Source organism: Stegostoma tigrinum, unplaced genomic scaffold (assembly GCF_030684315.1).
Source record: "Stegostoma tigrinum isolate sSteTig4 unplaced genomic scaffold, sSteTig4.hap1 scaffold_127, whole genome shotgun sequence".
NCBI lineage: Eukaryota > Metazoa > Chordata > Chondrichthyes > Orectolobiformes > Stegostomatidae > Stegostoma > Stegostoma tigrinum.
Genome location: NW_026728075.1, coordinates 555733 through 570257, shown reverse-complemented (window position 1 = coordinate 570257; position 14525 = coordinate 555733).

Sequence of the window (14525 nt, the reverse complement as noted above, 5' to 3'; positions counted from 1 at the left end):
GATCCCTTAAAATGGCCACCCAAGTGGACAGGGTTGTTAAGAAAGCATATGGTGTTTTGGCTTTCATTAAGAGGGGGACTGAGTTTAAGAGTCGTGAGATCTTGTTGCAGCTCTATAAAACTTTGGTTAGACCGCACTTGGAATACTGCGTCCAGTTCTGGGCGCCCTATTATAGGAAAGATGTGGATGCTTTGGAGAGGGTTCAGAGGAGGTTTACCAGGATGCTGCCTGGACTGGAGGGCTTATCTTATGAAGAGAGGTTGACTGAGCTCGGTCTCTTTTCATTGGAGAAAAGGAGGAGAGGGGATCTAATTGAGGTATACAAGATAATGAGAGGCATAGATAGAGTTGATAGCCAGAGACTATTTCCCAGGGCAGAAATGGCTAGCACAAGGGGTCATAGTTTTAAGCTGGTTGGTGGAAAGTATAGAGGGGATGTCAGAGGCAGGTTCTTTACGCAGAGAGTTGTGAGAGCATGGAATGCGTTGCCAGCAGCAGTTGTGGAAGCAAGGTCATTGGGGTCATTTAAGAGACTGCTGGACATGGAAATGGTCACAGAAATTTGAGGGTGCATACATGAGGATCAATGGTCGGCACAACATTGTGGGCTGAAGGGCCTGTTCTGTGCTGTACTGTTCTATGTTCTATGTTCTATGACCCTCAGTCACTGCTTCCCATGAACCTCAGTCACTGCTTCCCATGAACCTCACTCACTGTTTCCCATGAACCTCAGTCACTGCATCCCATGAACCTCAGTCACTGCTTCCCATTTCACTCAGTCACTGCATCCATTACCCTCAGTCACTGCATCCGATTACCCTCAGTCACTGCATCCATTACCCTCAGTCACTGCATCCGATTACCCTCAGTCACTGCATCCCATGACCCCAGTCACTGCATCACATCACCCTCAGTCACAGCATCCCATTTCCCTCAGTCACAGCATCCCATTTTACTCAGTCACTGCCTCCTACGTCACTCAGTCACTGCATCCCATTTCACTCAGTCACTGCATACCATTTCACCTAGTCACTTCCTCCCACTTTACTCAGTCACTGCCTCCCATTTCACTCAGTCACTTCCTCGCATTTCAGTCACTCCCTCGCATTTCAGTCAGTCACTCCCTACCATTTCAGTCACTCCCTCTCATTTCTGTCAGTCACTGCATCACATTTCTGTCAGTCACTGCATCCCATTACCATCCGTCACTGCATCCCATTTCACTCAGTCATTGCATCGCATTTCACTCAGTCACTGCATCCCATTTCACACAGTGACTGCATCCCATTTCACTCAGTCACTGCATCCTATTTCCCCTAGTCACTGCCTCCCATTTCACTCAGTCACTGCCTCCCATTTCACTCAGTCACTGCCTCCCACTTCGCACAGTCACTGCCTCCCACTTCGCACAGTCACTGCCTCCCATTTCAGTCAGTCACTGCCTCCCATTTCAGTCAGTCACTGCCTCCCATTTCAGTCAGTCACTCCCTCCCATTTCAGTCAGTCACTCCCTCCCATTTCAGTCAGTCACTCCCTCCCATTTCAGTCAGTCACTCCCTCCCATTTCAGTCAGTCACTGCCTGCCATTTCACTCAGTCACGGCCTCCCACTTCACTCAGTCACGGCCTCCCACTTCACTCAGTCACGGCCTCCCACTTCGAACAGTCACTGCCTCCCATTTCAGTCAGTCACTGCCTCCCATTTCAGTCAGTCACTCCCTCCCATTTCAGTCAGTCACTCCCATTTCAGTCAGTCACTGCCTGCCATTTCACTCAGTCACTGCCTCCCATTTCACTCAGTCACTGCCTGCCATTTCACTCAGTCACTGCCTCCCACTTCACTCAGTCACTGCCTCCCACTTCACTCAGTCACGGACTTCCACTTCGCACAGTCACTGCCTCCCATTTCAGTCAGTCACTCCCTCCCATTTCAGTCAGTCGCTCCCATTTCAGTCAGTCACTGCATCTCATTTCCCTCAGTCACTGCATCTCCTTTCCCTCAGTCACTACAACCCATTTCCCGCAGTCACTGCAAACTATTTCACTCAGACACTGCATCCCATTTCCCTCAGTCAGTGCATCCCACTTCCCTCAGTCAGTGCATCCCATTTCCATAAGTCACTGCATCCCATTTCCACAAGCTACTGCATCCCATTACCCTCAGTCACTGCATCCCAGTTCATACAGTCACTGCATCCCGTTTCACTGAGTCACTGAATCGTATTTGTTGTTCTCACTTGAATGCAATGGTCATGAATCTCCTCCAATGGCTGGTCATGTATTTCCAAAGCAAAATTTTACTCAGTTTTGATTTTCAATTTTGATTACATGTGTTTCCTCTATTCTATAAGATGCTGCAAGAAACTCAAATTTGACAAATCATAATTCAACCACCATTACCTACAGAGTTAATTTCATCAAAGAGATCCAATTAGAATTGTCACATTCCCAAATCCTGATTCAAGTTTTTCTAATTATGGGCCACGTGGTTCAGAAAAAAGACACTTAGAATCAGAGAGATGTACAGTCGGGAAACAGATCTTTGGCCCAATTTGTCTGTGTTGACCAGATATCCTAAATTAATTTAGTCCCATTTGCCAGCATTTGGCCCATATTCCTCTCAACGCATCCTGTTCATATACCATCCAGATGCCTTTTAAACGTACAAGCCTCCACCACTTCCTCTGGCAGCTCATTCCATACATGCACCACTATGAAAAAAATCCGGTCCATTTTAAATCTTCCCTCTCTCATTTTTAACCTATCCCCTCCAGTTTTGGATTCCAGCAACCCGGGGAAAAAATCTTGGCTGTTCGCTCTCTCCACGTCCCTCGTAATTGTATAAACTTCTATATGGTCAGCCCTGAACTCCAAAGTTCCAAGAAATAGCTGCCTGTTCAAGCCCACGGTATACCTCCAACCTCCGATGCTCGTAACATCCTTGTAGATCTTCTCTGAACCCTTTCAAGTTTACAACATACAACAATACAGCGCAGAACAGGCCCTTCGGCCCTCAATGTTGCGCCGACATCCTTCCTCTCGCAAGGAGACCAAAATCGATTGCAGTATTCCAAAAGCAGCCGAACCAACGTCCCATATGGCTGCTAAGTGATCTCCCAACTCCTATACTCAATGCACTGACCGATAAAGGCGAGCACACCAAATGTCTCCTTCATATCCTTTCTACCGGTGGCTGTACTTTGATGGAAATACGAAACTGCACTCCAGCGTCTCTTTATTAAGCAACACTCCCCACAACCTTCAGTGTATACGTGCTGCCCTGATTTGCCTTTCCAAAATGTAGCACCTCACATTTATCTAACCTCAACTCCGTCTGCCACTCCTCAGTTTATTGGCCCTTGTCAATGTCCCATTGTATTCTGAAGTGACCTTCTTGGCTGGCTACTACACCTTCAATCATTGGGAAACTTACTCACCACACCTTCTATTTTCATATCCAAATCATTGCATCATTTCAACTCCCCCTCCCACTCCCTGGACGACATGTCCATCCTGGGCCTCTTCCAGTGTCACAACCACACCACCCGGAAACTGGAGGAGCAGCACCTCATATTCCGCCTCGGGAGCTTCCAACTCAATAGCCTCAATATGGACTTTGCCACCCTCAAAATCTCCCCACCCGTCAGCCTCATCCCAAGACTAGTTCCTCCCCTCATTCCGGTCTCCATGACCTGTCCGCCTTCTCTCCCACCTATCCACTCCTCCCACCTCACTGACCAACTCCCACCACTGCTTGGAATTATTCTTCTTTTCACACTTCATCAGCTCGATGTTATTTCTAAAATCTATTTTCCAATTGTTGGAAAAAGTGAGATAAAGAGAAGTAAAAGAAGTTACATTCTTACCACTCGTGAAATCTCTGAATATTCTTCTGTTGAAAGGCCGCCAAGGAACGATGCAATTCTTTTGTCACAAACGCTGTGAGGGAGACATCTTTTTCGGTTCCACTAACTCCACCCTAAGGAAGACAAACCCACATAACATATCTAGTGACTTAAAACATACTCTATTGTTGCCCAAGGTGGAGAGCTGGATGAACACAGCAGGTCAAGCAGCATCAGAGGAGCAAGAAAGCTGATGTTTCGGGACGAGACCCTACTTCAGAAAATTGGCGCTGGAGAATCTGAGATAACAAGGTGTAGAGCCGGATGATACTGCTTGGCCTGCTGTGTTCATCCAGCTTTACACCTTCTTATCTCAGATTCTCCAGCATCTGCAGCTCCTACTACCTCTATTGTTGCCCTTTCACTTTACTGAACTAATATGAGCCAGTAGTTTGGTTTCGGCCTGTGTAATCTTACGGTTATTGGCCTGTACAAAATCCTGAATTAATTTTGATCGACTGACAGGAGGAGAGATGAATTTTATAGAAATTTTTGTTTTCTACCAATTTGCAGAGGTCATCGTGGGCGATTGAAGGACAGTGTTATTAGCCTCCAGGTCTGCGGACTGCATCGTTACCAACTTGCCCATTTGCATATACATACAATATTCATTATGTACCAATGAAACATAATAAACCAATACTGCGTACTAAAAACAACCCTCACATATCAATGGAAATTTAAATATTTATCATAGAGTTTGAAGGATTGAATTCAATGATAAAAAGCAAAAACCAGTGAAGATGAGTGCAGTTGGTCAGCACTTTTGCCACTAAGTGGAGGTTGGCAGTTTGAGGCCACCCAGGAACAAGCAAGCTCTGTCTAACTCCAAGGGCAACATGGTGGCTCAGTGGTTAGCACTGCTGACTCACAGCGCCAGGGACCCAGGTTCGATCCCACCGTTGGACGATTTTCTGTGCGGAGTTTGTACATTCTGCCCATGCCTGCATGGGTTCCTGCTGGGTACTCTGGTTTCCTCCCACAGTCCAAAGATGTGCAGGCTCGGTGTATGGGCCATGCCAAACTTGCCCATTGTGTTTAGGGATGTGTAGATTAGGTGTGTTAGTCATGGGAAATGTAGGGTTACTGAGGAAAGGGTCGGGGGATGAGTCAGGGTGAGATGCTCTTTGGAGCGTGGCCGTGGACTTGTTGGGTCAAAAGGGGCTTGTTTCCACACCGTAGGGATTCTATGATATGGAAGTATCTTTTGAAGTGGACATTCATGGGTATGCTGTAACAGAGACCTTGAAATACTGCACAACAAATATTTGGAACTAGACTGTCAATTCAGACATAGCATCAAAAAAGGTCATGGAAGTTGTCACCGATATAAAGCAGGATTGATGAAAATCCAGCAGGAAATGGTGTCAAAAGGCACAGTATCTTTTATTCATCTCCAGTTATTTTGTCCAAGGCACTGGATGCTGGCAGGATTGAAACATTTAAGAAATGCTTCACAAATCACATATAAGGACCTGCACATCTTTGAACAATGGGAGGAAACTGCAGCACCTGGCAGAAGCCCCTCGCAGACGCGGGGAGGACGTGTCAATTCCACACAGATAGTTACCCAAGACTGGAATCTCAATTGGCTCCCCAGTGCATGAGCAGCTCTAACCACTGAGCAACTACCTTGCCCAGAAGGGGTTTTATACGCGCATACATTATTTCCATTAAGACAGATCCAATCCTCTATGTCCTATCAAAATAACATATTGTAGATATCATGACAACAATCATAAATGATTTTGAACAAGTAAATCAAAAAACTTGAAATAGTTTCCAAGCCTAAATACTAGATATGGTGCAGTTAAGATTAATAGCGCAACAACAAAAAGGCCATATTTTATGTGACCATGGGTAACACTTGAAAACTTGCACCAATTCGTCGCCAGTAGTGCTCTGAAGTGGCTTGATGGTGCACTCCTTCAGACACTGGAATGAAACTCCAAAGATCACAAATTCTCCTTCAATACCGAGTTGTAACAGTGACTGCATCAACCTGTGTTTATGGGCCTGACTGGAAACCCACACAACATGCACAAACAAAAAAATAATCTAAGGTGACAGGAGAAAAAAATGTATGTGTGCAACGTCTTTGAAAAGCAATTATTTGTAGCGGCTGCAAGCCCATAAGGAATCTCGTTTCGCAGATTATATTCATTTGCACTGCAGGTCATGCCAGTCAGAATCAGTTTTCGTTTCATGACAGATAACTAAAATGTCCATTACAATGAACTTTGGTTGATCAGAAGATTTTAAGTAAGGACTATGTCTTATGTGAGCTGACAGCATTCGGGGATGGAGAAGGTACACTCACTGCTGGCATCTTGACACCATTGAATGAGCAAGCGTGGATGCAAAGGTTGTAACAGGTAACAATTGTACAGGCAATATCTTTTGAGCTCCTTCCGAGCAGGCCTGGAATACTCTAAAGCTGTGCTAGACCCTCACTTCCTCCACCTTACGTACGCTGCCTTTTCTTTTTGACAAGAAGCACCTCTGTACCAGTCATCCAAGGCTCCTTAATCTTACCCCTTCTTACCTGTCTCAGAGGAACAAATTTATACATCACTCGCAAAAACTGCTCCTTGAACAGCCTCCACATGTCTGCTGCGCCCTTTCTGTGGAACAATTGCTCCCAATCTGTACTTCCCAACTCCTGTCTGATAGTAGCATAGTTTCCTTGACCCCAGTGAAATATCTTCCCCTGGTAACTGCTCCTTTCCCTTTCCATGGCTATGGTAAATGGGAGGCTCTTGCGGTCACTGTCGCCAAAGTGTTCTCCCACCACAAGATCTGACACCTGTCCTGGCTCATCGCCGAGCACCAAATCCAAAATGGCCTCCCCCCCTCGTCGGCCTGTCCACATACTGAGTCAGGAAACCCTCCTGAACACACCTGACAAAAACGGCTCCATCCAAACCATCTGCACTCAGGAGGTTTCAATCTATATTGGGAAAGTTGAAGTCACCCATAACAACAACCCTGATACGTTTGCACTTTTCAACAATCTGCCGGCCAATGAGTTCTTCGATCTCCCAACTGCTATTTGGGGTCTATAGAAAACCCCCAGTGAGGTGACTGCTGCCTTGCTGTTCCGAACTTCCACCCACACTGACTCAGTCGACAAACCTTCCTTGGCAACCTCAGCCCATACCACCGCAGTAGACGAGTCCTCAAAGGTTCTTTCAGCCGCCATCATACTGTCCTTGACCAACAAAGCCACACCTCCCCCTCTTTTGCCACCTTCCCAGACCTTAATGAAAGATCTAAACCCAAGAACCTGCAACATCCATTCCTGACCCTGCTCTATCCATGCCTCCGAAATGGCCACAACATCGATGTCCCAGGTACCTATCCAAGCTGCAAGCTCACCTACATTATTCCGGATACTCCCGGCATTAAAGTCGTCACACTTCAATCCAGCTTGCTGTCTGCCAGCACACTTCTGTGACAGTGAGGTCCTGACCATGTCCTCCCGACGCTCATCCTCCTGTGTACTAGGACTACACCTCAGTTTCCCATCCCCCTTCCGAGCTCGTTTAAATCCAACCGAATGGCACTAGCCATTTTCCCACCCAGGATATTCGTGCCCCTCTCATTCAAGTGGAGACCGTCCTGTTTGTACAGGTCCCACCTTCCCCAGAATGAGCCCCAATTGTCCATGTACCTGAAGCCCTCCCATCTGCACCATCCCTGCAGCCACGTCTTCAGCTGAAATCTCTCCCTGTTCTTTGCCTCGCTATCACGTGGTACGGGTGACAAACCAAAGATGACCACTCTGTTTGTTCTCGCTCTCGGCTTCCACCCTCGCTCCCTCAAATCCTGCCTGACATCCCTATCCCTCTTTCTACATATGCCATTGGTGCCTATGTGGATCACGACTTGGGGCTGGTCACCCTCTCCCCTCAGGACCCGAAAGAGACGATCCGAGACATCACAGACCCTGGCACCTGGTAGGCAACACACCAATCGTGAGTCTCTTTCATTCCCGGCAAATCTTCTATCAGTCCCTCTTACTACTGAGTCCCCAATGACTATCACTCTCTTCCTCTCCCCGCTTCCCTTCTGTGCAAGAGGGACAGACTCTGTGCAAGAGACCTGCACCCTACTGCATACCCCTGCTAACTCGTCCCCCGGAACAGTATCCAAAATGGTATAGTTGTTTTTCAGGGGAGCGACCGCAGGGGATTTCAGGGGAACGACCACAGGGGAAGGTTAGTCAAGCTACACCGGGTAAACATGCATTTTTGGCTGAAGAAACATGTGTTTCAATGTGAGCTAATGGAAGAAGCCATGGAGTCAAAGCTAAACATTTCGACAATAAGACAACCATTCTTGAAAGCAGCATACAGCGTGAAAAAGAAATGAGCTGCTTTAATATCCACTTAAAATTTATGTGGAATATCAGATGGAATTTTCTTATTGACTCCATTGTGCAATCATGTCGAGCTAAAAATGTTAACTGCATTAATTAATACTAACCAGAAACGGACTTTGTTGTAAATGGTTTGACGGTTTTCTGTCTCTGGAACATCCCTTTTCTTTCTCGAACGAAGATCGTACCAACCTATGGTACCAAACTGCGAGTCAAACGGATGGGACACATAATCTTTAAATTCCTCATCAAAACAGTCTAATCGTATGGTTCTGTGCAATAAAAGAGAAAGAATAAACATGTTTCCCACAATTTTGCTGATGTTTACGAACAGAATGCTCAAATTCAAAAAGTTTGGGCTGGCATGTCTGCTTCCTCCAGCCTGTTTAAACTGTTCCATTCAATGTGAAATTTGTGATAAGTTTTAGCACACAGGTCTATGTGATCTGCGCCACCACCTTCTATTAGTCATACATGCTTTCCCCCTCTTCCTGTAATACATTCCTTGAAGTGTTCAATGAGATTTTGATTTTAAATCTTATCGTCATATTCTTTTGATTCTCAAGCATCAATGAATCTGATGTTGCCGCCATTCCATGCAGTGCACAGCACGTCAAACAGGAGTCTTACTCTTGCCATGAGCACTGAGGTAGTATGGGGTCACAACTGTCTCATAGTTCAGAATGAAATTCTACATATACGGCTATGAAGAGTCATGCAGTTAATTTTATTTGACATGCTATTTCTTTTCTTCACAAATATGCTGGATTTAAAGTGATCTTCACCCTCATTTAAAATGAATTCAATATCCAACCATCTGTAAAACTAGCATATCCAAATTTTAATTTGAGTTCAGTGTTACACAAAGATATCACTTTTTTAAAAATTATGTTCGAGTCAACATTAACATTTCATTCCCTGACAACGGGTGAACTTACTTTTAAACTCCAATTTTCCTTCGGTATTAATGGAGAGGTGAGCCTTTTTGCAAGCACCGAAAGGCTGCACCAGTTTATGCTAAAACTTACGGAACTGTAAGTTTCACAAATATGTTCCTATTAAACACTAATTCCTATTGAAGCAGTATGAAGCTAAATTCATTCAACTGGACAGCAAAAACGGTCAAAATTTTAAAAGCAAGCAACTATTTTGAAGTCACTCTTCGAACTAAATTCCATCTTGGTGTGTGAGAGTCCACAGGTTCCTCACTCTCAACGAACCATTCAACAGTCATGCAATTACTGAAACACACAGACAAAAAACATCAATGTTAACAGTCACTAAGATTTTGAGAGTGATTTGGAATTCGTACTCAATACCCCCTGGAGAAAATCTGTTCCAATCTGGATAGTACTCACTTATTACCATCCCACCTACCTTTCCCAGCACCTCCTCCCCCTCCACGCTATTTGTTTCTGAGCTCCCTTCCACCCTCCATTTCTCAGAAAGAGGTCCTGACCCAAAACCTCAACTTTCTTGAGCCTCTGATGCTGCCTGCCCTGCTGTGTTCCTCCAGCTCCACAATGTGTTATCTCAGACACCAACATTGGCAGTTCTTACTATCTGGATAACTCATTCTCACCTTGTCACAAGTGATTTATACTCATTATCTTTTCAGATGACGCATGTACATGTATATACATAAATATACATATTGCACTTTTATGCCTGAACCACTAACCTAGAGGGTATTTTAAAAGAGTCTCTTCATATCTGCATGAAAGAGAAATCATCAAGGTCATAACTTTCATTTTAGGAATAACTCGAACATTCAAAGTACTCACAGTCAGTGTCCCATTTCCTTGACCAGTCAATTTGATGTGAATCCTTCTTCCAAGTGGAAACTATAACAGCAATTATATTTGAGAGTCAAACACTTCATTGCATCACCAATATTTCCTTGTCTGTTTGAAGCATAAGATAATGAAATAATCATGGACAGATTGGCCAACAGTGTAATTTAATGTGTGTTATGGCAACTCAAAATCACAACCATTGAAGTGATCTTTAAAAAGCTGCTGTCATACAACAGAGCACTTTTTGAGATGCAGTGATGAACATACTTCCTGAGATGCAAATAATATAAGCCAAATTAATTCCAAAGAATACCTTTACAATTAAAAAGAAGCTAAAAATCTCTTTACATTGCGAAGCTTGTCAGATTACTATTAGTCAGTGGAAATCGTTCAGAACAATTATTTATTCCCAGATGAAAAGGAAGTGTATACATTTCATGACAACAAAATGTGAGGCTGGATGAACACAGCAGGCCAAGCAGCATCTCAGGAGCACTTTTGTCCTCCTGAGATGCTGCTTGGCCTGCTGTGTTCATCCAGCCTCACATTTTGTTGTCTGGGATTCTTCAGCATCTGCAGTTCCCATTATCTCGTATACATTTCATTTTCACATCTTATCCAAGAGTGAAAAAAAAACACCTTCATGAATGCATTGTCAAACAAGAAGGCTCACAAAAAAAGCCATTTGGCCCATTGAATATTCCTCCATCATTCGGTGAGATCATGGTTGATCTCATTACATTTATCATGACACAGCATTTCCACCAAACCCTCCTTATAGCTAATACATTCCGATCCAAGTAACATCCTGGTAAATCTCTGTTTCTGTGCCATGCCTTGTCTTTCTAAATATTTTTTCAGTCATCTACAAATTTAGCCACAGCACATGCACTTCTTTCCTCCAAGTCATTAATAAACAAGCACAAGAGCTGTGGTTCCTTCAGCGCGACCTCATTTCTGACTGACAAGCCAACCCTGGCATCTCTGTCCATTTGTATCGGAGATAATGGGAACTGCAGATGCTTCAGAATCCAAGATAACAAAGTGTGGATCTGGATGAACACAGCAGGATGAACACACAGAAGTAGAAGGGTCTCGGCACAAAACGTCAGCTTTTATGCTCCTGAGATGCTGCTTGGCCTGCTGTGCTCATCCAGCTCCACACTTTGTTATCTCTGTCCATTTGCCTGTTCTTTCTATCGGACATGAATCATTGGCTATTTCGTTCCCAACACTTATCCCCTAACAACCACCTCTCTGTGATACCCAGAGTGATGTATCTGTCAATTTCAATCTGCTCCACAAACTCATTCACTTTGTTTCATACACTCCCTGCAATTCAACACAAGATCTTCAGTCTGGCATTTACAGCCACCCTTCTTATCTGCTGCAGCTGAAGTGAGACTCCTGACCATTTCCATACTTTTTGTCCTATTACTTGCTCTGGAAACTATGATTCGCGTCGAGCCTATAACACCAGAACGACTCCCTCCTTCCCCATACCCATGCCAATGTCCCATGAATTCAAACACATTTCTGCCATGCCACCATTTGAACAATGTACATCTATAATTATGTTCACACCGTGCCAAAGTGCTCAGATAATAATCTAGAGATTATTACCATTCTGGTTCTGCTTTCTCACCTCAGCACCTCGGTGCTCATAATCCCTCAGGAGAACCTCTTTCCTCTTTCTTCCATATCAATGGTACCTGTGTGGACCACGATAGCTGGATTTCTACTCCTCCCACTTCAAGTTCCTTTGTAGCCGAGATGGAATATCCTCAACCTGGGCACCAGGCAGGCAACACTACTTTCGAGACTCTCGATCCTGGTCACAACGAACGGTGTTCATTCCCCTAACTATACTACCTCTGATTATAACCACATTTCACTTTTTATCCCCTCCTGAATGTCCCACCTGTACCACAGTGCTACAGTCAGTTTACTCATCTTCCCGAAACCCTGCACTCTCATCCACACAGGAAGAAAGAATCTCAAACCTGTTCGATAAGATCAAAGGCCAAGGTTCCTTCTGCACTGCATCCTGGATCCTTCCACCTGCCCTGTTCTTTGTCATTGGCCACTGACTGAGTTTCAGCTAGTTAATCTAAGGTGTGTGACTGCCTCCTGAAACACAGCATTCCCTGGTAACTCTGCCCCACATGATTTGTTGATTGGTCAAAACTGAGATTCCAGTTCATCAACCGTAAGCTGGAGTCTGGGGCCTGACCACTCCACCGTCATGTAGGTACAAATCATCATCTGGCCTGGCATCTCCATTTCAATTACTTCGATCTTAATTTGATTTGAAAACATTCTGGTATTTTAGTTTGTAGCCTGTAAATATTTCTCCGATTTACTTTCAATCTGAAAGCTACCGATGATAGATTCTTAAACCAGTAGCGATCACCAACCAATGAACGTGGTTCACCCTCTCGGTCCCTGATTCTGGCTTCAATTCACCCTGTCTCAAAAAAAAAATGCTTATGAACTATCAGGCAAAAAAAGCAAGCAAATGGCACCTCTTACCCTCTGCACTGACTTACCGCGTTGCCACCAAGTTCCCCAAAATATATATTCACTTGGTGCATTTCACTCGAGATGTGATCTCTTCTTCCAGAACGTGCAAAGCGTACTGATCCATAGCAATATACTACCTTCAAAACCTCAGCTCTTCGCTTATTACTTTTGAATACATTCTCAACGCTTTCTCCAAGTCCAAACACAACACATTTACTGGTTTTCCTCTATTAATTCTCCTCCCAAAACTTCCTCCAAAAACCCAAACAAATTAGCCAGACATAATTTCTCTTTCATCAGGCTATGGTGATTCTGTTTGATTAGATTATGATTTTCCAAATGTCCTGCTATTATTTTCTTCATAGTTGATTGCCACATATTTCCAACAATAGATGTTAGGCTGGTTCGGTTGTAGTTATCTTCTTTTTGCCTCTCTCCTTTTTAAATAGGGACGTCACATCAGCATTTTTTCCAGCCCTCAGATGCTTCTCGAGAATCTGAACCTTTTTGGGAAATTACAGTCAATGCATATAACGACTCTGAAGCTCATTGTTTAGAATCTTAGAAAGTAAACCATCACGGCAAAGAGTCCAATCTGCTTTCACTCCATTAGATTGTCTACAGCTACTTCTCTCATGGTAGTGATGGTGTGGTAGTGATGTGTTTAATTCCTCCCTGTATTCTTCAGTAATAAGGGGATCCTTGAAGTATCTTCTACTGTAAAGGCTACCCTTTTCTCATTGTCGTTGTTCCTTGATTTAAAAATTAACCTGGCCATCTCAGCCGAGCATATAATTAATGGCATTACCTCTAAAACCTTCTCTGCTAAAGTGTTCAATAGATTGCGACAACATGAAAGAAGTAATTCTTCCCCTAAATTAATAGGCAACCAATTTGAAAATGTGGCCTCTGGTCGTAAAATCTTTCACAATATTAAGGGAGTGCTGCACTGTCACTGGAGGCCCCAAACCCCACCTCTTCCTCCGGTACATTGATGACTGTATCGGCGCCGCCTCTTGCTCCCCAGAGGAGCTCAAACAGTTCATCCACTTCACCAACACCTTCCACCCCAACCTTCAGTTCACCTGGGCCATCTCCAGCACATCCCTCACCTTCCTGGACCTCTCAGTCTCCATCTCAGGCAACCAGCTTGTAACTGATGTCCATTTCAAGCCCACCAACTCCCACAGCTACCTAGAATACACCTCCTCCCACCCACCATCCTGCAAAAATTCCATCCCCTATTCTCAATTCCTCCGCCTCCGCCGCTTCTGCTCCCACTATAAGACATTCCACTCCCGCACATCCCAGATGTCCAAGTTCTTCAAGGACCGCAACTTCCCCCCCACAGTGATCGAGAACGCCCTTGACCGCATCTCCCGTATTTCCCGCAACACATCCCTCACACCCCGCCCCCGCCACAACCGCCCAAAGAGGATTCCCCTCGTTCTCACACACCACCCCACCAGCCTCCGGTTACAACGCATCATCCTCTGACACTTCCGCCATCTACAATCCGACCCCACCACCCAACACATTTTTCCATCCCCACCCCTGTCTGCTTTCTGGAGAGACCACTCTCTCCATGACTCCCTTGTTCGCTCCACACTGCCCTCCAACCCCACCACCTTCCCCTGCAACCGCAGGAAATGCTACACTTGCCCCCACACCACCTCCCTCACCCCTATCCCAGGCCCCAAGAAGACATTCCACATTAAGCAGAGGTTCACCTGCACATCTGCCAATGTGGTATACTGCATCCACTGTACCCGGTGAGGCTTCCTTCACAGTGGGGAAACCAAGCGGAGGCTTGGGGACCGCTTTGCAGAACACCTCCGCTTAGTTCGCAACAAACAACTGCACCTCCCAGTCGCAAACCATTTCCACTCCCCCTCCCATTCTTTAGATGACATGTCCATCA